Consider the following 24,925-nt stretch of genomic DNA (forward strand, 5'->3'; position numbering starts at 1 on the left):
TCATTTTCAAAACGTACATTTTTTTGTACTAAAACAAAGGAAAAATTTGGAGTTGTGGTTATTTATAGGTTGTTATGCTGTGATTTCACTGGTCACTTGAGATCAGATTGGGCTGAATGTGGAACTAAGATGAGTATGACATCCCTGCTATCAACTACAAACTTGGGAGACAGATAAAACACTGAGGTGTGTTATTCAGTAAAAGTACGCATTCCGAGAATGAGCCCCGTTCTGTTAAGTAGCTGCTTACTTGCATGACTATTTAACTGACAAAGTCGACCGGCAATGACGAAGCTCGGTTCATTGGAACGTCTTAGCTTCAAACACTGCGCCTCACCGGTCGACGCTGGATTCAACCAGGACACTTTCTGTCTCGGGTCCGGGGACTTTCCCCTGGGCGGAGGGGGAGAAACTGGTTCTCAGTCAGTAGCCCAGAGTGCAAGTGTTCCGAATGCCCGGATGTGATAAGGAAGGCACGGATAATAAGTAGGAAGCGAGGCCAGTGTTGGTCAAGATTATGGTGTCGAGAAAAAAAAATCGGATTCGGTTTCGCTTTTTAACGTTAGTCTGATTAAAAATAAGAATGGTGTCTTGCTCAGCTTTGTCCCACAAAGATCGTCTATTGCCTTTAGAAATTGCGAATTTCAACGTTCAATACCGTGGGGCATCATGGGAAGATTTAAAGGTGCAGTAGCTAAATAACAACTGCTGAAGTAAGTCAAAACTGCTATTATGTCAAGTTCTCTAAATATTGTGACAATTACGTTTGTTTAATTAAAAGTAAGAGTGTTTTCTAGCTCAGCTTTGTAGCACAAACATCGTCTACTGTGTTTATTAGTAACGAATTTAAACTTAAGTTCAGCACCGTGAGGCATCATGGGAAGATTTAAAGGCGCAGTAGCTAAATAACGGCTAAAACTTTCTGAAGTCAAAGCTGCTATTATGTCAAATTCTCTCATTATTGTGACACTTCCATACATCTTTAAGTAAAATTTAAAAATCTTATACAGATTACTTCACAGTATATGCTTAAAACGCAAGACAAAGGAAAAAACGAGGGAATAACTGGCACCTCCTGTCCTTAATGCTAATTTTACCAAATTGCTGAATGATTTTTTAAATAAAATAATACGTAGGTATTTTTAAGACAAAAAATATGTTTGTGTTTTCGTCTACAACTCTGACTGTGTTTCACAGAATGCCGTTTTTCCAGCAAGCACTTTCCTTTCTTAACGCTTTTTTATAACCTAATAACTGATCTTTGTTTTAATGTAATATTGTCATCGCATTTTCTTACACGGCAATGAGGTATATAAATCTAAAAATACAAAATTGTGTTCTCTGACAGGACTATGACTGTATTTCCCAGCATGCTGTGTTTACTAGGAAGCTATATTTCCCAGCATGTCATGTTTTCCAGTTTAAGATAACAGTGCCAGTTCTATTGTTTTGATAATTTGATTTCAGCAGGAAGAGTGAGAAATTATATCATGTTTTTCTGACATTAAAAAAAAAGCATGTTGCTTCCTTTTAACTGAATAGCTGAATTCCAATTTAAAATGGTGCATTAATAGAATTTCTCTATAGGGCAATGAGGTATTTTTAAAGATTTAACTTAAAATATCATAAAAATATCATAGTTTAATATGTCGTCCAAAAATATCACTAAAACGTCTCAGTGTAGTATATTGTCAAAAATGTCACAAAAACGTCATAGTTTAGTATGTCGTCCGACATGTCACAAAAACGTCATAGTTTAGTATGTTGTCCAAAATACCACAAATACGTCATAATTTAGTTTGTCGCCCGAAATGTCACAAAATATCAGTTTCTTATGTTGTCCTAAATGTGGAAAAAACGTTATAGCAAACTATATTTCCCAGCATGCCATGTTTTTCAGCTTAAGATTGCAGTTTCAGCTCCTCTGTTTTGAATATAATTTGATTTAGCAGAGTGATGAGTTATATCAGGTTTTCTGACATTTAAAAAGGAGCAAATAAATAGTATCTTCTTTCCTTTATTCTGTTTTTTACCTAATAGCTGAATTTTGACTTAAAGTGATGCATTAATAGGGTATTTTAAAGGTAAAAAAGATGTAAACGTATTGTACTCTGCTACAACTATTATACGCCCATCTTTCCCAGAATGCCTTCTTTCCCAGCATGCCTTGTGTTTTTTTAAGCAAGCTGTGTTTCCCAGCAATGCCATGCGTTCCAGTTTAAGATTGCAACGTCAACTCCACAGTTTTTAGTGTGACTTGATTTCAGCAGGATGAGTGATGAATCATGTCATATTTTCTATAAATAATGTAACGCATGTCCTCTAACAGTCGTTGCTAGGCGGCACCGTAACAACCTCTCCCTCTTCGGCAGGGTGGTTATAAAGCAGGTTTGGTCTCGCTATTTGCTACCGTGGGCGGAAGCTCATTGTAGAGGTCACATGCTGAGTGCTTGTCACTCCACCAATCACCTCGGGGAAGGTCTGAGACTGGAGCCAATGGTTGCCCTAGCAGGGCATCACCTGATTCGGGTGAGCGAGTGAACAGAAATGAAGGGCCGCAGCGAACCGTTAACGCAGGAGAAGCCAGATGGAGCAGTTTATCTACGCTGGTGGATGTGAGGCTCGCAGGCTTGGAATCACTCGCGGCTGGCGAATGAGTGCGATGTATGAGGTGGAGCACCGCTCCAGAACCCAATTCAGACTACTCTCCTCCCACTTTTACTCTATTTATTTTTTATTGTTTTCTCTCACTTTTTATTGTTGTATGAGATATTTTTTACTCTGAATATATAATTTTTATTAAGAGTACTTATTCTCTCCTCACATTTTTTATGTATATTTACATCTACAAGAAAAGAAATAAAATAAAACCAGAATAAAAATTTTATTTCAAAAAATATTTTAAATGAAATAAAAATGAATTATGTAAATAAACTTCTATTCTATTTTTTTTAAAATAAAATAGAATAGAAATAGAAATTAATTTTTTTAAGAAAATAAAAATGGGGAGAGGAGTCTGAATTTAAAAAAAAACTATGACTACATAGAAAAGAAATAAAATAAAATTAGAGTAGAAGTTATTTTATTTCATTTAGATTATTTTTAAATAAAACTTCTATTCTAGTTTTATTTTATTTTAAAAAAATAAAGCACCAAATGGTGCAATGACCCTAATGTAATGCAAGGGTAGTCTGTGTATATTTTGGCAACTGGATTTTTCTGTAAAGTGTCTCGAGACAATTTGACTGTAATTGGCGCTATATAAATAAAATTGAACTGAATTGAATTGAATTGAATTGAATTTTCCGTTCTGAAACGGGCTTTGAAAAACAAAAAAAATTGAAATACAAGGCGTTTTTCCTTTTCTTGATCAAAAAGGCATATACGAAATTTTAAAAATGCTTTGATTTTCATTTTATATTTAAAATAACAAAAAAGTAAAATCAGTAAGAGACAGAAACGAAAAAAGGTCAGTTTTTTCATTTTCTGAGACCGGAAGTGGTCATCAGCAAGTGTGGAGCCAAACGACAACAAGATTCTCAGAGGGCGGAGCCAGAGAGCAGTGATTGGTCAGACTGACTGAGAGCCAGAGAGCAGTGGTTGGTCAGATCATATATCTATAGAAGACAGCGCGCTAGCGGATCTAGTCTTCTATATATCTATGGTCGGCACGACTGGTAGCTAGTGATGGTGAAATCGAAGCTTCATGAAGCAATGAACCACTTTGACACAACTGCATCAAGAACGACACACTGCTTCGAAGCATTTGACACAACCAGAAGAGTGACATCTGCTGGCTCTGTGTCAGAACTGCATCTAAGTGGAGAAAACTGAAAAAGCCTCAGGACTGCTTGTCTCACACTGCTTTGTACTTGCAATAAATGTTTTAAAACGGTATATATGTTTGTTTGCATGCATGTATATGTGTTTTTGTATGTAAATATAGATATATTTAAATGTGTGCGCACGTGCGTGCGTATGTGTAGATATACATGCATATAAAGATAAGATAATAAGATAAAGTTCTTTATTTCTCCCCACTCCAGGGGAAATTTACATTGTTACAGCAGCTTATGTAACAGGCAGCTTATGTAACAGATATGGTGTGTATAGAGGTACTGGGGGACAGGAAAGTGCTTGTGCTACTTTGTGTGGGACACTAGTATTATGTGATGTGGAAGTCAATAGTAGTGCTTCTGCAACTTTGCCATTGTGGCAGTATAAATGGGGTGTAAACCAGGGAGTGCATGGTTTCTGTCTGTTTCTTTTGTGGCTGACTACCTCTCCAGCTTTGGAGAAGACCCGCTCACATGGCACAGATGTTGCTAGCATGTGGAGATATTTTTTGGCCATCCTGAAGAGGTTTGGATACAGTTTGACGTGATGCCCAGTAGGTGAACGGGTCTTCTCCTCTGGACAGGTAGGGCTCAGATAGACACCTTGCACTCTCACAACTCACAACACACTCTTTCAACCACTCAAACTACTCTCTCTATGTACCTATCTATAACCTATTCTACTATATGTGTAGTGTATTTCTATGAATGAATGAATATGTGTTGTGTATGTGTGAATCTATGTGTATGTATCTATGAGTGTTATTTTAGTGTATGAAATGTAAATAAATCTATCTAAACTTAATTCTACCTAAATGTGTTCTCTCTCTGACTTCTTTCCAAATGGCAAATGTACTAGCTTAATCTCCTCTCAAAAACCCACAGTTTGAAGAGTGAATCAGACCCCTTTTAAGACCTGAACAGATTGAAATGTCCAACCCCTTCGTTATTCCCGAAGCACCGCCATGTACAGTCTATGAGCACCGCAACACACGCTGTGACGTAACGAGGCCTCGCTCTCGGTAGTCACGTGATTGTTGAGCATGCCGAAGCAGGGATCGAAACACTGTCTCGGAACACTTCCGCTTCAAACGCTCGGCACTGTGTCGAGCAAACTGGCTCGAGCATAACATCACTACTGGTAGCATCTCTGGCTCCTTGTTTTTGGAGTAAAACACGGTAAGAAGATAAATACTTCTAACCAGTAGCGTTGTTTTGTTGTACGTTAAGTCAGCGACTTGTGAAGAGTTGTGTTTTGTTGTGTTTGAGCAGTTGGTCTGGATGCGTTAGCTAGCTAAGCGGCTAAGTTAGCTAGCGGGCTAATTAACACAGGTGGCTAACTTACCGCTGAACACCTGTGTTAGTGACTGTCACAGCGGTCTGTCATTATTAGAAGGAACTTCTCAACCTGGTATTTCTCTGCTGTGTATTTTAGCTTTTAAAAAGTCATTTTACTTTAAGGTTAACTGAAACCCGTTCAGCTGCACTGAAGTTTAACATTCAGCTGGTTTGAATTAAACCACGCTTAACATTGTGCAACATTACCTCTCTGAATCTCCATAATTTCATTAAATTCCTTCTCTCTTTCACTGCTCAAGTTCAATCCAGTATATAAAGTGACATTAATAGTGACTAAACTAACAACCAGCCATTGTATTTATTTATTATTGCATGTATTTGTAGTAAAACATGAGATGAAACATCCTACTTTTGGATCTAGAACTGCACAAGCCGTTTATTTTCAGTCACCTGACGAGTTAAACTCCCCTTTTTATGTGAGGTTGAAGCAGAAAGTCTGAGTTAACAAAGAAAGTTGTTTATAATTTGCTATACCTGTTATCTCTGACTGAGGCTTTAGTTTTTGTTGAGCCGATTTACACAAAGAAACTTTGTTCAGGAAGATTTGTCAGTAGCTCAGACGACAGGCTGCTTTTTACACAACCTTGTAAGAGAATGTCTGTCAATGCTTTCAGCAGAATTTAGAAACACAACACTTCCTAAACAGATATTTTGAGTCTGATGTTGAACGTTTGAGAGTATATCAGTGTGTTTGTTTGTGGTCTTTCTGTTTCTAGGTGGAAGCTGAATTAGTGAGGATGACTCCTGCTCCTGTCATTTCTAAGCTCCTCACACATCTTTACCTGCACATGAGGAAAATCACTCCTGTAGAATGCAGGTATGTTTGTCATTATGATAAAAAGATGTTGCCTGGTGACCTGTCAGAAACCCATCATACAGAGTCAGCCAAAATAATGTTTACACACATCAGGAAAAGAAAAACTTGCATAAATATTTCAATATCAAATTTATTCAGACATCATGAGAATAATAAAAGTTATCTTTGGCCTCTACAATTACAAGAGGTGCTCAAAGTGGTGGCCACTGGCTTCCAGACATTTCTGTTGTGTTGTAGACGTCACTTGTTGATGCTCCATTCATGAGGGTAATGTCATCTGTTGGGAAAACATCGTACAACAGGACACAGAGTTATCGTGATTTGATCAAACTTAGAAAGAGGAATCTATGGATCTATCTATCTATGTATAGAAGTATTTATACAAATGAAATATTTATAAAAGTTTTCCTTTTCCTGATGTGTGTCTTCATTATTTTGGCTGACTCTGTGAACTTAATGAGAACAAAAATGTCATTTAATTGTTGCTCTGAAAGCTTCTTTAGTGAAAACCGGCTGGTGTTCTGCTTTGAAACAAACTGCTGTTGTTTTTAGGTTTAACCCCACAGTTTCTGAATGAACTGATAGTTTTTTTTCCCTGATCAATGTGGACATTATAATTGATGGTAACATTTACTGATCATATAATCAGCATGACAATATAACAGTAGAACATTCTGACCACCTGACTAATACTGTGTTGGTCCCTTTATGCTGCTAAAACTCCTCTGACCCAGTGGTTCATCAGAACCTCTGGGGATGTCCTGTGGATTCTGTGGATCCTGTGGGTTGCAGGGTGGGTCCTACCTAGACCAGGCTGATCCTGGACCATCCCACAGATGCTCAATCAGATCTGGATGTGGGGAGTGTGGAACCCAGGTGAACAGCTTAGCTCTGTTGTGTTCCTCAGACCACTCCTGAGCCGTTTTAGTTTGTCCTGCTGAGGGTGGCAGCTGGCATCAAGGACTGCTGTTGCCATGGAGACTAGGGGGTTGTTTGTCCTCCAGTGTTTAGGTGGTGGTACATGTCAAACATCCACATGAACGTCAAGGTTTCCCAGCAGAACGTTGCATTAGAACAAGATGATGGATGTTGTTCTCTTCAGCTGTCAGTGGTCAGAATGTTGTGGCTGATCAGTGGATCTGTCTGCCTTTATTCTGACATCCAGAGTTATACAAAAGTGTAGTATGTGTGCAGTGCAGAAGAGATTTACTTTATTGGATGCAGTTTTAGTGGTCCCATCAGAGAAAATCATATCCATATACAGATTTTTATTAATTCCAGGGCTGGTTCAGTAAAGATTATAATAATAACTACATCAGATAATTCTTTGTCGCAGTTGGAATTTTGCAGACTGAGAGATGGTTGAGAAGGTTTGCAGTTCTTGTTTTAGCAAAATATGTTGTAATAGAATATCTTTATTGTCATTGTACAGGAAATTATCTGCAAACCAGCAAAGTGCATCAGTCTGAGGTATCTAAAAATAAATAAGTAAAGAAAAATGCTTCTAAAGCCAATAATGAACAGAATATTTTGAGGGAATATTCTAAAAAGGAAAGAAAAGCTCCATTCTCACTCCTCTCAGGATAAACTGTCATTAAAATTGACTTTAAATTTAGCTTCAACACGAGATAAAAACATTTACTTTCATTACTGATGTTGTCAAGTTTTAATAAAGTTCATGCTACTTTTATAAAATGATGAAAGTGAATAAACTGTATTTCTGTGATCTGTGTTTGATTTCTGTCTTTTCTCCTGTCATCCAGATGTTCAGAGGGAGATGATGCCACATCTGGTCCAGCTGATGGAAGGTCTTGAAGTTCTCTGACTGGCCTCGACTGAAGATGGTCGTCTCACTGGATTTAAGGTTCAGATGCTCAGTAACAAACTCCACCAATGAGCCAACAGGGAAGCTTTAGGTTTATTAAATGTTGTTATGAAGGTTTCGCTGTTTTTCTTTGTGAATGCAATGTGCTCCAACTGAAACTTGAATTAGAACTTAGAAGTAAATCCTTCCACCTGAAAGCATTTAGTTGCATTAATAACCTCATAACATTCTAATTTTCATTCCGGTCTTGGTTGGAAATAGAATCTCTGTATTGATTCAGGTAAAAACTGAACTTCACAGCATGTTGGAGCAAAACAACCAGATGAAAACTGTGATGGTGTTGGATTGTCAGGCCGTAATGTTGCAGCTCAAAGCAGCTTTTCTATCTCGGTTTATTCTGACATTCAGCTATGAATCAACACAGCAGATGGTGATCCATGCTGTGGAAGTCTCACATCTCCTGATTTAATGGAGCTGCTTTGCACTTTTTACACTGTTTATTCACCAACACTTTATTTAATAAAAGTCCCATCTAGTTTTTATGAGGAATGTGGTGTTTTCAGGGATGAGAATTTTCCGCGGATCCGCGGAATTCCGAGTTTTTTTCCGCCGAAAGTATAGTTTTTGTGAATCGTGTAAATCCGTTGAGAAAATTGTAGGGGGGTAGGGGTAGGCAAGCGGCCGGCCGGCCGACGCGTCGCGAGCCGAGGCTTGTGATGGCCATCCCGCCGCCGACATCTTTCGGCAACGCGCATTGCAAAATCAGATACAGCTGTGAGAACGGAAATCGGCATTGCTATCTGTAAACATCACTCGCTATTTATGTTAATGACAACATCCGCCTATTTTCGGCGGGGGGGGGGGGGGCGCCACCTTCGGCAGACATTTTCAGAGTTTTTTTCCATTTGTCATTCTCATCCCTGTGTTTTAATTTCTCAGTGAATAACTGCAGTCTAATGGAACAGCTGGAATTGTAACATCTGTCCTGATCTTGATCATGAAGTATTGATCAGAATACTTATGGTCAGCAGCCATCCCTGAAGTTTTACATTAAAATATTTACTTGTGTTGTGAACTTTGGTAAGAAGCAGAAACTTTAGCGTTGCCATGGATACATGAGTGTTAAATTCTGTCCATGTTTCCATTTTGGGAAATTCAGTCCAGCAGATGAGTTTGTTTTTACTGGCAGCTACATTCAGTCTGAGATATTAAGAATAAGTAAAGGTGTATAATGTGGAAATGAACAGATTTTATTTTTATTTATTCCTACAGCGGATGCAGGGAAAGTTCCAGAATGTGGAGGAATTTAGTCTCACAATCACAGACAATAAATATTATGTGAAAGTTGGGTTATTGTTGTTTATCAGCACAATACAAAAAGATTCATGTTAGACATATTCCAGTTAAGACTCTAGAATTTCAGGATTTATGTAAATTTACCTCAATAATATGAATGTTCAGGTTAAGATTGTGCAGTGATATTTATTATGTAAGTTTAGGTGATTAAAGTTTATGCCTCTGCACTACAATATTATTTAAATTGGCATCATTATAATATTTAGGATCAGACCCTACAGTATTGAGATTAAGAAATCAAATATTCTATAAAATGTAAATACACTGAACTCATTTGGATTTATTTGACACAAATCTATCTAAATCAAAATTTTAATTATTTTTACTCCAAACGTTTACTGGACTGATTTAAATATTGAAATCACTCTATTCTAATCCTTTGCTGTACATTCAAACCTGAGGCCTGAAATAGAAACACACAAGTATCTGATTGAAGGAACTTCTGCAGAGTCCTGGTTCCAGAACATGATGATAGAATTATAGACAAACTTTAACAAAAGCTGTCTGAGAGTTTACAGGTTTTTATGTTAGATTTCTTCAGTAATTTAATGAACGTTATCAGCAAAAATCAAGTGTTCATTTGATGAACTTCATTTCCTAAAACATCCAGAATTGGAGCTCATATCTTTGGCAGCTGTAAAGTTTCTGCTCCTTCAAAGTTCAAAATGAATGAATTCCTAAAACACTCTCAATGCTGGAGAGCGTTTGTGATGCTGAAGCAGTGACCAGTTTTTCTGTTTCTTCTCTGGAGATGCACAATGAGGGACGTCTGCAGAGACTGAGAAAGAGTCTCACCACATCCTGACATGAGGAAAAAGACTTTATTGAAGACTACAATGAGAAAAACTATCAGACAGCAGAGGGCTGCATTCAAGGTGAGATCTGAACATTTGATCTGGAACAGGAATTCAATAACGGCAGCATGAGCTTCATTTCAGTCTGTAGCTGCTGAATTCATGGCTGAATCATCCACTGTTCCCTCTAAGCTGCGCACAAAAAAAAAAATCCAACCTAAATTGAAAATAAAATAAACACGTAACAATTCATTGTCCGTGTAGTTTCTCATTCATCCAGGTCATGGTTATCCAAAGTTGTTTAAATCAATCCAACTGGACTTTAAGAAGGTTCCTTGAAGACGTTTTCACCTCTCATCCAGAACTGAAGAAGCCTCTTGGATGAGAGGTGAAACGTCTTCAAGGAACCTTCTTAAAGTCCAGTTGGATTGATTTAAACAACTTTGGGTAACAATTCATTCTGTGCTATTTTTCAATGTGAGTCAGTGAGTGACCGGTGACTGGCTGCTGCCGCCAATGATGCGATTCACATACGTATTTACCATAGACTGTATATAATGGTATTTACGCAGCTAATCAACGTCAGGCGTCCTTATGTGCAGCCACCGTTGTTCTCATAGATATGAATGAGTAGATAGGACACGCCCCTTTGAGCTGCGTGCTACAGCGAGGCTAAGCTAGTGGGGGCAAAGTTTCAGTGCATTCCGTTGATGTAGACGGCGTGAAAACGGAAACAAGAAGTATGCTGGCTCACTGTGCTGCATACAGTTACTACGTCGTACGATTGAGACAAGGAAACTAGGAATGACTTTTCATAGGTAAGAATAGTTTTTGGCTCTTTTTTCATTATGAAATCTTGTTGAGAGCTTCCAGTCTATGAGAGCTAACTAGTTAGCCACAAGCAAAACGCTAAGGCAAGCTAGCAGCTTGACAACCAAATACCAGACGATTAATAGTAGCTGTAGTAGTAATACTAAAAGTACAAGCAGTAGTAGTATAACTAAAAGTACAAGCAGTAGTAGTATAAAATAGCCGTTAGAGTCATAGAAGTAGTATCAGTATTTGTAATAGTATTACAATTTGTAGTAGCAGTGCCAGTATCAGCAGCAGTAGTTACTGTACTACCACTAGTACTAGTAGTAGTCACATTGTTATTACTACCACCAATACTACCAATAGTACTTATAAAGCCTAACTCATGTATATCCAAATTACCATCTATGTTCTTCCTCCTAACCCATTTTATGATTGGGATTACAGGCAATTCTTTAGGACTGCTCTCAAATAATTGAAATGTTACTAAACAAGGTTATACTTATCAAATTAAATAGCTCTGGTCTCCAGTATATTGGCGAATTCAGTTATTTGTACTCAATTTATTAGCATGATTTCTTTTTTAATATGTTGTGTACAGACTTACTTACTTCTCTGTCTACTTTTCTTACTCCATGTAGGTTTCCCAGAGACTATGGGTTGAGGAGGAATTGGAAGTTTGTCGGCTTAGACCTGGTGTCATTCCATCAGTGTTAAACTTCCCGGCTCATCTTGGAAGAGTACGTGCCAGAAAGACCACGACCAAGCAGCCTTGAGATCTTAGACAGCGTCTCCCTTAGGTGGGTGTCGACGGTGTTCACAGTCAGGTCTGTGGTAATCCCGTCAAAAAACAAAACAGAAAAAAAATCTAGATTATAAATCAACATGTAACCAGCACTCTGTGTATAACGCCATAGTATAGGATGTAGTTCAGAAAATGTCAAAGTATAGTATACTTTACTCAAGAATAACATAGTATGGTCTGTAGTTCATAGTACAGCATGTTGGCAAGAAAAAAAAACAAAACATAGATTATTATGTGGTTCAAAAAGCGCAAAATGATAGGATGTTGCCTAAAATTGTCATGTATGATATGTGGTTCAAAAAATGTCATAGTGCAGTATATTGTCAAAATAGTATGTAATTCAAGAAAACATCAGAGTATAATATGTCATCTAAAAAATGCCATAGAATAATATTTCATTGCACAAGTAAAAGTATAGTAAGTTTTAAAACTGTTCAAATTCTTATATGTTGCTAAAAAACAACAAAAAAAACTAAAACAAAAAAAGGTCAGTAATATGTCAATTAAAAAAGCCTATAGTATAGCGTGTCGCCCAACAAACATCATAGTATAGCATGTCGCTCTAAAAACGTCACAGTATAGCCTTTAGTCCACAGCTGTCAGTAGGTGAGGAGCAACACAAAAACAGTCCAAACGCTGGTTTCCAGAGGGTTAGAAGAGAATTTATTTGAAAGAGTAAGTTTACAACAACACAACATGTGAGGGGGTAAAAAACAAATGGGTGTTAGTAAAATAAAAATAAACAGAACTAAAAGTGAACTGCATGTTGACATTGATGGGCATTCCAACCAGGAACAAAGTAAAAGATAATCAATATGAAAAAAAAATTCTTACTGTTCACCTCTTAAAACCCAAAAACACACCGCAGTAGCACCCTAAACTAAAACTACCAATGGGTTCCCTGTTTTCCTTTGTGAACAATTTAAAGGTCCCTCTCTATCTCCCCACACATCCACCAACCACTGGAACACATCTCCAAAGTTCTGCTGGGCCAGCTGAGCTTCCCCTCAGAAGAAGTGCTGCCACCTGCCAGATGAAGGAGCCTTTTGAGAGGCAGCTGGCATCGTGATTGGACTGTACTTTGGTCTGTTCCAGTCCAGCTTCAGTTCCAGAGACGGCAGGTGGGATCAGTCAACGGAGGCCTGGTGGACGAAGGCATGCAGCTGAGTACAATCCAGAAAACAACAGAGGAGGAGTGCAGCAGCCAGAACAACCAGAGTAGCATCGTATGTCTCTTAGAAAACATCATAGTATAGCCTTTGGTATGAAAAAACGCCATCATATACATCGTATATTGTACAAATAACAAGTCAAAGGAAAGAGACATCAACTGTAAAATTGTAGTAATTGTGGGCTGACTGATTTACTGATTATCAGTATTTTATTTTTGACTGATTTACGGTAATAAATACATTTAAAAATGGTGCTACTTTGGCTCTGAACCTTTATCTACCTGTGGTCGCTCTGTCTTCTGGAGTGATTTGATTGGTTATACGTCACGAATAAAACTCCTTTAACATCTGTAAACAAAACAAAAACGTATCAACAAAGTTTTCTGTTAGAATTTGTGTTCTTCTAAGTTTAACTCCAAGATTTTAAATACTTTCATTTACTGCAAATGAATATCTACTCCAAATGTCTCACTAATAATCATTATCAGCCTTAAAAACCCACAAAACACCCCTCTATACTCGACCACACTTAGTACAGTCCGGTTCCCCCTTCTATAAATCTGCTTGGAATCGTCCACTTCCTGTTTGTCAAAGTGGCCTTCTACCTGGACAGGTTTTGTTGGAGCTCATGCAACAAACATTTTGGGTAACTGCACTTTAATATGGATGGATGACACTGAATTAGACTCTGTTTTAATGAGTTAAGATGTGTAGTTTTGTCGTTAAATAGTAAATTATTTCTCAGAATTCACAGAGAAAAGTCTGAAATGTTTGCAAGGTTAGCGTCCCACATGTTCTTTGGCTCAGCTAAAGCTAACTCTCTGCAACTTCTGGATCTCTTGAGTTGCTTGTTGTTAAAATATCTTGCTAGAGGTGCTGAAGCTCAGAAAGTCTGAGATGTTTGTTCAAAATAAGCTCATTCTCAAGTCTTATCTGAAGTGTCCTCCTTTGTTTGAACTTTCCCTAAACCTAGGAGTTAATGACAGAGCAGCACATCCAGACTCGGTCTCATTTATGTAGAGATTAAACTTCAGTGTCATTCATTGATGTTAAAGTGCAGTTTTTGAAATGTTTGTTGCACATGCTCCCGACCAAACCAGTCCAGGTGGAAGACGATGTGAAGAGAAAGCTCCAGAGGATGAATATCACACATTTCCGTTGGAAATAAATGTCCTTTAATTAGACATTGTCATGCAAAAGTTGGATTTCCCTTTAATGATGTTCAAATCTTTGTTGAGTGTTTTGTTGATGTTGGTTTCTAAATGTTTTTTGACACACTGCCCCAAAGATTAAAACCTTCTACGGCTCACAAGCTGCAACAATTCACACATTATCAACTATCTTTCTGATTAAACTAAGATAAAAAGTGAAAAACTGCCTGATTCCTGCATCATGAATGTAAATCTTTTTGGTGTTTATGACAGTAAACTGAATATATTTGGGTTTGACATTTTATGAACCAAAACAAGAAATGAATTACTGGAGAAAACAATCAACAGATTAATGGACAAAGAAAATGTGTTTTCCAACATATATGGCTGAATTACTCCAACATTACAAGATACATACTATTTTAATTCAATTTTATTTATATAATGCCAATTACAGGTCAAATTGTCTCAAGACGCTTTATATATTTTTTTGTCATATTTAAAATATGACAAAGTAAGAAATTTAAACTACTTGACTAATCCAATTTATTTGGTTTTTAAGAGACTAATCGATAAAATAAGTTTCTCCACTAAAACTAATAAACATGAGGTCAAATAGAAGGAACAGTTTTAAATACTGCAGTCCCACGATGACAAGAATAAAGTTTGTCAACAAAAACTAAATCTGCTGGTGGATTCCATGAAAGTCCTAATAAATGATAATAAAGTGTGATACTAAAGGTTTGTGGTGCTAAAAATGTCAAAGTAAAGATACCAAGTTGAACATCTGGATGGAGGTTGATAAAAGTTGACCTCCCTTCATTTCTCTGGAGTCGACTCCATGGATTTCATGGATGGTGGTTAAAGACCTGCTCTTCTAGTGGTCTTCCTTCTAGTCGCTGTAAAAAGTCAGTCCATCCTGGCCGACTTCAACACCTCTTCATGACAACTTGTTCTGCCTCCGACCTGGTGGAAACTCCAGAAACTCGGGAAAACCTGTGGAGACTCGAAGAACTCGTGGAGACTCAAAGAACTCGTCAGGTGGGGGAAGGTGTGGTGGGTGGTGGGGGGAGGTGGGGGAGTAGAGGGGGGAAGGCCGCCACCCACCTCCCCACCTACTCTCCGCCCTGACTCCACCCAGACTCCGCCTTGGCACCACCCATGTGGTCACTTGAGGAACTACGATGCCAAAGGGACGACGAAATTATTTATTTTTAGCTGATCTGTAGCTCAGTGAGTTAAGGATTTGCCTATGGAGCTGCAGGTCGCTGGTTCAAGACCAGACACTTCTTAAATTTTCTCTAAATTCTGACAAAGACAAAGAAAGAAAAAGGCCGGTGGTGGGTCTTGAACCTGCGACCTTCCACTTGGTAGCCTGTCTTCTTATCCTCCTGAGCTACTTGCTCAGATACTAATTCTTCTTGTTTTTGCGCATTTATCATCTATTTTTTGCCATTTTCGAGTTTTTTTTTAAACTTGAGTCTTGACTCGACCGTTTTTCTCAGGAGGTTGGACTTCAGCGTTTTTGCTGGTGGGTTGAACCCTCAGTTCCAAGACTTTCCAAAGCCTCCACACCTCCCGAGTCCTCAGGACCTGAGCTTTCACACAGTCTGAGGGTTGAAATTTTCTAAGTCCCACAGTAGATCTCTGTTAGACTGAACTTTCAGACAGTCCAAGGACTGATATCTTCTAAGTTCCTGAGTAGTTCTCTGTTAGTTTGAGCCTTCAGACAGTCTGAGGGCTGAAATTTTCTAAGTCCCACAGTAGTTCTCTATTAGATTTAACTTTCAGACAGTCCAAGGACTGATATCTTCTAAGTTCCTGAGTAGTTCGGTGTTAGTTTGAACCTTTCCACAGTCTGAGGACTGAAATCTTAAAATTTCTTGAGTAGTTCTCTGTTAGTTTGAACCTTCAGACAGTCTGAGGACTGAAATTTTAAAAGTTTCTCAGTACTTCTCTGTTAGTTTGAACTTTCTGGTTAACAGAAGCCTTAAAACTTGTGACCATGAGTCTTGATTTCACATTTAGACCATCCATCTGAGTTCTTCTCAGACCTTCACCTGTGGGTTTTTTTAGAAATCATCTACAAACTTTGATTCTCTTCACTGAACAGTAAAGTTTGTGGAGATCAGAAGGTAACATTAATTTGATCAATGCCTTCAACTACTAGTAGACTTTATCTGGAAAGCAGTTTTCTGAAATGAGTTCTTAGTAAATCTATCTACAATCAAACCAAGACCATAGAAAGAGGAAATGTTTGAAGAAACAACTTGATGTTTTCATTTCAGACTAGAAAACGCTTTAAGGACTTTTATCTGTTTTTGCTCTTTTTGATCGTTTTATTGTCTCTTCTGTTGAATTTGATCTTCTAAAGTCTAACTGGTGTCTTTTAAAATGTTTTGTCTTTAGTTTGATTCTTCTTAAACGTTTAGTTTTGCTCATTTCTCACCTTTTATTCTTTTCTAATGTCTGATTTGATTTTGAAATGTTTTGTCTTTTTAATGTAATTGTTTTTTCAAATGTTTTATCGGCTTGTTTGAATTTTTTTTTCTTTCCCAATATTTAAATTTTCGATTAAATCTTTAAGGTTTTTCTTTTTAAATGTTTTTTAATATAGTTAAACATTAAATACAATTAAATGATATTAAACAGACAAAATATTGAATTAGATAATTAAACAAGATACAATACATGTAAGTATGAAATTAAACAAAATTTTTAAAATACAAATATTAAAAATCACAGATAAAACATTTTCGATAATTACACATTCAAAAAATACAGTTAAACGAGGAATATTAAACATTTAAAAAATACAATCAAACAAGAAGAATATTAAACATTTAAAAAATACTTTTTAATAATAAAACTTATTAAAAGTTTTATTGTATTAAACACTTTTTTCCTTTGATTTAATTGCTATTTGTTATGTAGTTTATTTCTTTAATCTTCTTTTTCTGTCAAGATTTTAACCCCAACCTTACAAATGAAATAAACCCGTAAATCTCAACGAAAATACTTCTGTTGTCACAATCATGAGTTAGTCAGTTATTCAGTTTATCAATTCAACTTTATTTGTTTAGCACCTTTTACACAGATGACAAAACTAAACAAGCAAAGAGAAAAAATATCCTGAAACTATGATTAAAACTCAAAAACATGAAGATTTAATGTCCAGGGGATGGAGGGAGTTTATTGAAGTCTTCTTGGGCTCACATGGGAAATCATTTAAAACATAAACTTGATATTCAGTCTAAGGAAACTGCAGAGCGACAGAAGAACCAACAATATCTCCTGTTTTCTCCTTTAATGAGTCGACTCTTCTTGTGCTTTCAGACCAAAGAACTACAGACTTTTCACAACCTGCTCAAACTCTTGGTACAGGACCTCACCACACGGGTCAAGAAGGTTTCCGTCTCATTTCTACTCTGAAGCTCACCTTCTCCTGCTCAAACTGCTGATAAATGTTTCTGCTGCTCTAAAGTCTGGTCTCCAGAACTTCCTAAAAACTCTCAAAGTCTCTTCTGCTGCAGTTTGCTTTGTAGAACTGTTCCAGAAAACCTCACTAAACCACATGGAGGGGCCTCAAGATAGTCGTCCAAATGAAACCGTACAAAAACCAAACTAGTACAACACAAACGCTAAAGTCTCCTGCAGCCTACCAGAGAACCTCTGAGAACAGAGAATCAGGACAGGAACTCTTACCTTCTGGACAACCAACGCTGGTTCTCAAACAAGAATACAGAATGTGTCTGACCAGAAACCTCTGAAGACTCACTACAGCCAAGATAAAGACACAACTCAGCTGTACCAAATCCACTAATCACTGCACACATTAGCACCATGTGCTAACTGTGGCTAAAGAACCACATTTACCAAGACAACTATCCAGTACAAAGCCCTAAAACACACCAAGAAACACATTAAAGTCTATTTTACTGCTGGAAGCTGCAAGCCAACGCCTAAAGAACAAACTAAAGCAATGGAGCCAAACCCGGTTCAGTGGTGAAGAGAAACAGAGGAAATGTTTGTCTGCAGCTAAATAAAGCAGGAAGACACTGAGCTGCTCAGGTGTTCCTGATAACACCAAGCTGCTCAGGTGACATTTGAGATATATGCTGCTGTTATTTGTTTAGTCCAGACTAAATGACAGAAATCCACAACTGTAATTGTATTTCAGGACTCGGTTATTAAATGTCAAAACAATCCATGTGACTCTAAAAACTCAACAGCTTTACAAACTCTAAGATTAAACTCTCCACAAGGATCCAAAATAAGTTGGACTTCTACATGAGAGCTTAAATTATTCTTCATCTATTTCCTGAAAAGTTTGGTCAATAAAAAAGACAAAAACTAATATTTTCAGCTGAACTAAAGACAGACTTTGTGATTTTTCTGCTCAAATGTTGTGTTGTTCTAAACTTCCTCTTTCAAATAAATAGCTGCCTAAGCCCCTGGAAACCAGCATTTGTCCTGTTTTTGTGTTGCTCCTCAGTGACCCTAGACAGCCGGGTCCTAATGTTTTTGGAGCAACACACCATACTATGACGTTTTTACAATGAGGGTTCTTCTATGGAACCAGTTTGACATGTTCAGGTGTTCTTTGTGTGAAAACTCAGAGATTTCAGGGATCAGAAGGTGGTTTTCAACTTTCTTTGTTAACTTTCTGCTTCAACTTTAAACTAAATTTCCTTCACTAACCCCGCCCTCTGGACTTCCAGTAAGCTGTGTTCCTATTGGCTGTCCAGGTGGCTGTGTTCCTATTGGCTGTCCAGGTGGCTGCTTGGTGTTATCAGGAACACCTGAGCAGCTCAGTGTCTTCCTGCTTTATTTAGCTGCAGACAAACATTTCCTCTGCTTCTATTCACCACTGAGGTTTGGCTCCGTTTCTTTAGTGTGTTCTTTAGGCGTTGGCTTGCAGCTTCCAGCAGTAAAATAGACTTTAATGTGTTTCTTGGTGTGTTTTAGGGCTTTCTACTGGATAGTTGTCTTGGTAAATGAGGTTCTTTAGCCACAGTTAGCACATGGTCCTAATGTGTGCAGTGATTAGTGGATTTGGTGCAGCTGAGTTGTGTCTTTATCTGGGCTGTAGTGAGTCTTTAGAGGTTTTTGGTCAGACACATTCTGTATTCTTGTTTGAGAATCAGCGTTGGTTGTCCAGAAGGTAAGAGTTCCTGTCCTGATTCTCTGCTCTCAGAGGTTCTCTGGTAGGCTGCAGGAGACTTTAGCGTTTGGGTTGTACTAGTTTGGTTTTTGTATGGTTTCATTTGGACGACTATCTTGAGGCCCCTCCATGTGGTTTAGTGAGGTTTTCTGGAACAGTTCTACAAAGCAACCTGCAGCAGAAGAGACTTTGAGAGTTTTTAGGAAGTTCTGGAGAGCAGACTTTAGAGCAGCAGAAACATTTGTCAGCAGTTTGAGCAGGAGAAGGTGAGCTTCAGAGTAGAAATGAGATGGAAACCTTCTTGACCCGTGTGGTGAGGTCCTGTACCAAGAGATTGAGCAGGTTGTGAAGAGTCTGTAGTTCTTTGGTCTGAAAGCACAAGAAGAGTCGACTCATTAAAGGAGAAAACAGGAGATATTGTTGGTTCTTCTGTCGCTCTGCAGTTTCCTTAGACTGAATATCAAGTTTATGTTTTAAATGATTTCCCATGTGAGCCCAAGAAGACTTCAATAAACTCCCTCCATCCCCTGGACACAACAGATTTTATGATGTTAAATGTTTTTATTTTGTTTGTTTGTTTTTGAGTTTTAATTATAGTTTTAGCATAGTTTTTTCTCTTTGCTTGTTTAGTTTTGTCACCTGTGTGAAAGGTGCTAAACAAATAAAGTTGAATTGATAAACTGAATAATTGACTAACTCATGATTGTGACAACAGAAGTATTTTCATTGTGATTTAAGGGTTTGTTTCATTTTTAAGGTTGGGGTTAAAATCTTGACAGAAAAAAAAGCTTAAAGAAATAAACTACAGTAAAAAAAGCAATTAAATCAAAGGAAAAAAACATTTAATATAATAAAACTTTAAAAAAGAAAATTAAACATTAAATACAATTAAATTGTCTTAGACAAAATATTTAATTAGATAATTAAATAGAAGATACAAAGCATGAAATTATGAAATTAAACAAAAATTTTTAAACAAAATATTAAACATTAAAGATGAAATATTTTAGATAATTAAACATTTAAAAAATACAATTAAACAAGAATATTACACATTTAGAAAAATACAAAACATTTAATTAGATTATTAAACCTTTAAAAGTCAAAACATTTAATTAAAAAATTAAATGTTTAATTAGAAAATTAAATCTTAAAGACAATAAAACTTTAAATAGGAATTAAACAGAAAATACAATGAAGCATTAAAAAAGAAAATTAAACATTAAAAGGTGGTAAAACATTTAAAAAGAAAAACCTTAAAGATTTAATCGAAAAATTAAACATTGGGAAATAAAGGAAAATTTTAAACAAGCCGATAAAACATTTGGAAAAAACAACAATTAAACATTAAAAAGACAAAACATTTCGAAATCAGATCAGACATTAGAACAGAATAAAAGGTGAGAAAAGAGCAAAACTAAATATTTAAGAAGAATCAAACTAAAGATAAAACCTTTGAAAAGGCACCAGTTAAACTTTAGAAGATCAAATTAAACAGAAGAAACAATAAAATGATCAAAAGAACAAAAGCAGATAAAGTCCTTAAAGCGTTTTCTAGTCTGAAATGAAAACATCAAGTTGTTTCTTCAAACATTTCCTCTTTCTATGTTCTTGGTTTAATTGTGGACAGATTTACTAAGAACTCATTTCAGAAAACTGCTTTCCAGATAAAGTCTACTAGTAGTTGAAGGCATCGATCAAACTAATGTTACCTTCTGATCTCCACAAACTTTAGTGTTCAGTGAAGAGAATCAAAGTTTGTTGATGATTTCTAAAAAACCCACAGATGAAGGTCTGAGAAGAACTCAGGTGGATGATCTAAATGTGAAATCAAGACTCATGGTCACAAGTTTTAAGGCTTCTGTTAACTAGAAAGTTCAAACTAACAGAGAAGTACTGAGAAATTTTTAAACTTCAGTCCTCAGACTGTCTAAAGGTTCAAACTAACAGAGAACTACTCAGGAACTGAGAAAATTTCAGTCCTCAGACTGTCTGAAGGTTCAAACTAACAGAGAACTACTCAAGAACTTAGAAAATTTCAGTCCTCAGACTGTCTGAAGGTTCAAACTAACAGAGAACTACTCAGGAACTTAGAAGATATCAGTCCTTGGACTGTCTGAAAGTTCAGTCTAACAGAGAACTACTGTGGGACTTAGAAAATTTCAGCCCTCAGACTGTGTGAAAGCTCAGGTCCTGAGGACTCGGGAGGTGGGGAGGCTTTGAAAAGTCTTGGAACTGAGGGTTCCACCCTCCAGCACAAAGGGTGAAGTCCAACCTCCTGAGAAAAACGGTTGAGTCGAGACTCAAGTAAAAAAAAAACCTCGAAAACGACAAAAAATAGATGATAAATGCGCAAAAACGAGAAGAATTTGTATCTGAGCGGATAGCTCAGGGGATAAGAAGACAGACTACCAACTGGAAGGTCGCAGGTTCAAGACCCGCCACCGGCCTTTTTCTTTCTTTGTCTTTGTCAGAATTTAGAGAAAATTTAAGAAGTGTCTGGTCTTGAACCAGCGACCTGCAGCTCCATAGGCAAATCCTTAACTCACTGAGCTACAGATCAGATGAAAATGAAATGATTTCGTCGTCCCTTTGTCATCGTAGTTTCCAAGTGACCACATGGGTGGAGCCAAGGCGGAGTCTGGGTGGAGTCAGGGCGGAGAGTAGGCGGGGAGGTGGGTGGCGGCCTTCCCCCCTCTACTCCCCCACCTCCCCCCACCACCCACCACACCTTCCCCCGCCCGACGAGTTCTTCGAGTCTCCACAGGTTTTCCCAAGTTTCTGGAGTTTCCACCAGGTCTGAGGCAGAACAACTTGTCATGAAGAGGTGTTAAAGTCGGCCAGGATGGACTGACTTTTTACAGCGACAAGAAGGAAGACCACTAGAAGAGCAGGTCTTCAACCACCATCCATAAAATCCATGGAGTCGCTCCAGAGAAATGGGAGGTCAACTTTTATCAACCTCCATCCAGATATTCAACTTCATATCTTTACTTGGAGATTTTTAGCACCACAAACCTTTAGTATCACACTTTATTATCATTTATTAGGACTTTCATGGAGTCCACCAGAAGATTTAGTTTTGTTGAGAAACTTTATTCTTGTCGTCGTGGGACTGCAGTATTTAAAACTCTTCCTTCTATTTGACCTCATGTTTATTAGTTTTAGTGGAGAAAGTTATTTTAATTGTCCATTAGTCTCTTAAAAACCGAAAAATAAATTGGATTACTCAAGAGCTTTAAATTTCTTACTTTGTCATATTTTAAATGAAAAAAAATATATAAAAATAAAGCGTCTTCAGACAATTTGACCTGTAATTGGTGTTATATGAATAAAATTGAATTAAAATTGTATGTATCTTGTAATTTTGGAGTAGTTCAGCCATATATGTTGGAAAACACATTTTCTTTCTCCATTAATCTGTTGACTATTTCCTCCACTAATTAATTTCTTGTTTTGGTTTATAAAACGTCAAACCCAAATATATTCAGTTTACTGACATAAAAACCAAAAAGATTTACATTCATGATGCAGGAATCAGGCAGTTTTTCACTTTTTATCTTAGTTTAATCAGAAAGATAGTTGATAATGTGTGAATTGTTGCAGCTTGTGAACCGTAAAAGGTTTTAATCTTTGGGGCCGAGTGTCAAAAAACATTTAGAAACCAACAACAAAACATTCAACAAAGATTTGAACATCATTAAAGGGAAATCCAACTTTTGCATGACAATGTCAAATTAAAGGACATTTATTTCCAACGTAAATGTGTGATATTCATCCTCTGGAGCTTTCTCTTCACATCATCTTCCACTTGGACTGCTTTGGTCGGGAGCATGTGCAACAAACATTTGAAAAACTGCACTTTAACATCAATGAATGACACTGAAGTTTAATCTCTACATAAATGAGACTGAGTCTGGATGTGCTGCTCTGTCATTAACTCCTAAGTTTAGGGAAAGTTCAAACAAAAGAGGACAGTTCAGATCAGACTTGAGAATGAGCTTATTTTGAACAAACATCTCAGACTTTCTGAGCTTCAGCACCTCTAGCAAGATATTTTAACAACAAGCAACTCAAGAGATCCACAAGTTGGAGAGAGTTAGCTTTAGCTGAGCCAAAGAACATGTGGGATGCTAACCTTGCAAACATTTCAGACTTTTCTCTGTGAATTCTGGGAAATAATTTCCTATTCAATGACAGAGCTACACATCTTAACTCAGTCTCATTAAAACAGACTCTAATTCAGTGTCATCCATCCATATTAAAGTGCACTTACCCAAAATGTTTGTTGCATGAGCTCCAGCAAAACCTGTCCAGGTAGAAGGCCACTTTGACAAACAGGAAGTGGAAGATTCCAAGCAGATTGATAGAAGGGGGAACCGGACTGTACTAAGTGTGGTCGAGTATAGAGGGGTGTTTTGTAGGTTTTTAAGGCTGATAATGATTATTAGTGAGACATTTGGAGTAGATATTCATTTGCAGTCAATGAAAGTATTTAAAATCTTGGAGTTAAACTTAGAAGAACACAAACTCTAACAGAAAACTTTGTTGATACGTTTTTGTTTTGTTTACAGATGTTAAAGGAGTTTTATTCGTGACGTATAACCAATCAAATCACTCCAGAAGACAGAGCGACCACAGGTAGATAAAGGTTCAGAGCCAAAGTAGCGCCATTTTAAATGTATTTATTGCCGGAAATCAGTCAAAAATAAAATACTGATAATCAGTAAATCAGTCAGCCCACAATTACTACAATTTTACAGTTGATGTCTCTTTCCTTTGACTTGTTATTTGTACAATATACGATGTATATGATGGCGTTTTTTTCATAACAAAGGCTATACTATGATGTTTTCTAAGAGACATACGATGCTACTCTGCTTGTTCTGGCTGCTGCACTCCTCCTCTGTTGTTTTCTGGATTGTACTCAGCTGCATGTCTTCATCCACCAGGCCTCCGTTGACTCGTCCCGCCTGCCGTCTCTGGAGCTGAAGCTGGATTGGAACAGACCAAAGTACAGTCCAGTCACGATGCCAGCTGCCTCTCAAAAGGCTCCTTCATCTGGCAGGTGGTGGCACTTCTTCTGAGGGGAAGCTGAGCTGGTCCAGCAGAACTTTGGAGATGTGTTCCAGTGGTTGGTGGATGTGTGGGGAGATAGAGAGGGACCTTTGAATTGTTCACAAAGGAAAACAGGGAACCCATTGGTAGTTATAGTTTAGGGTGCTACTGCGGTGTGTTTTTGGGTTTTAAGAGGTGAACAGTAAGAGTTTTTTTTCCTACTGATTATCTTTTACTTTTTTCCTGGTTGGAATGCCCATCAATGTCAATGTGAAGTTCACTTTTAGTTCTGTTTATTTATTTTTATTTTACTAAGACCCATTTGCTTTTAACCCCCTCAGATTTTGTGTTGTTGTAAACTTACTCTTTCGAATAAATACTTGTCTAACCCTCTGGAAACCAGCGTTTGGACTGTTTCTGTGTTGCTCGTCACCTACTTCAGACAGCCGGGATATAACGTTTTTTGGACCAAAGGCTTTTCTATGACGTTTTTTGGACGACATACTATACTATGACGTTTTTGATAAAATTTTGGACGCCATACTAAACTATGACGTTTTTGGTGATATTTTGGACTGCCGCGCAAAAAAATGCCATATAGAATATTATGTCAGAAAAAAAATGCGATTTTTCAAACATGTTGTAAAAACGTGCCATATGATGAAATAATGTAAAGGAGGGTGTGAAAAACACTCCACAAAGGTTTTCTTTGAAAAAAAAATCATCATGAATTTTGGCGCAAAAAAAACGCCTTACTATACTATGTCGAAAAAAA

General features: G+C 37.3%; 1 long non-coding RNA gene across 1 annotated transcript; it reads left to right on the forward strand.

The window, feature by feature from the left end:
• The first annotated feature begins 5,797 nt into the window (after positions 1-5,797).
• LOC129349492 (uncharacterized) lies at positions 5,798-14,396 on the forward strand. The gene is made up of 4 exons (XR_008602518.1): positions 5,798-6,012; positions 7,776-10,068; positions 11,442-11,600; positions 12,534-14,396. It is a non-coding gene; the product is annotated as an uncharacterized LOC129349492 (long non-coding RNA).
• The last annotated feature ends 10,529 nt before the right edge of the window (positions 14,397-24,925 follow it).

This window comes from Amphiprion ocellaris, chromosome 8 (assembly GCF_022539595.1).
Source record: "Amphiprion ocellaris isolate individual 3 ecotype Okinawa chromosome 8, ASM2253959v1, whole genome shotgun sequence".
Taxonomy (NCBI): Eukaryota; Metazoa; Chordata; class Actinopteri; family Pomacentridae; genus Amphiprion; species Amphiprion ocellaris.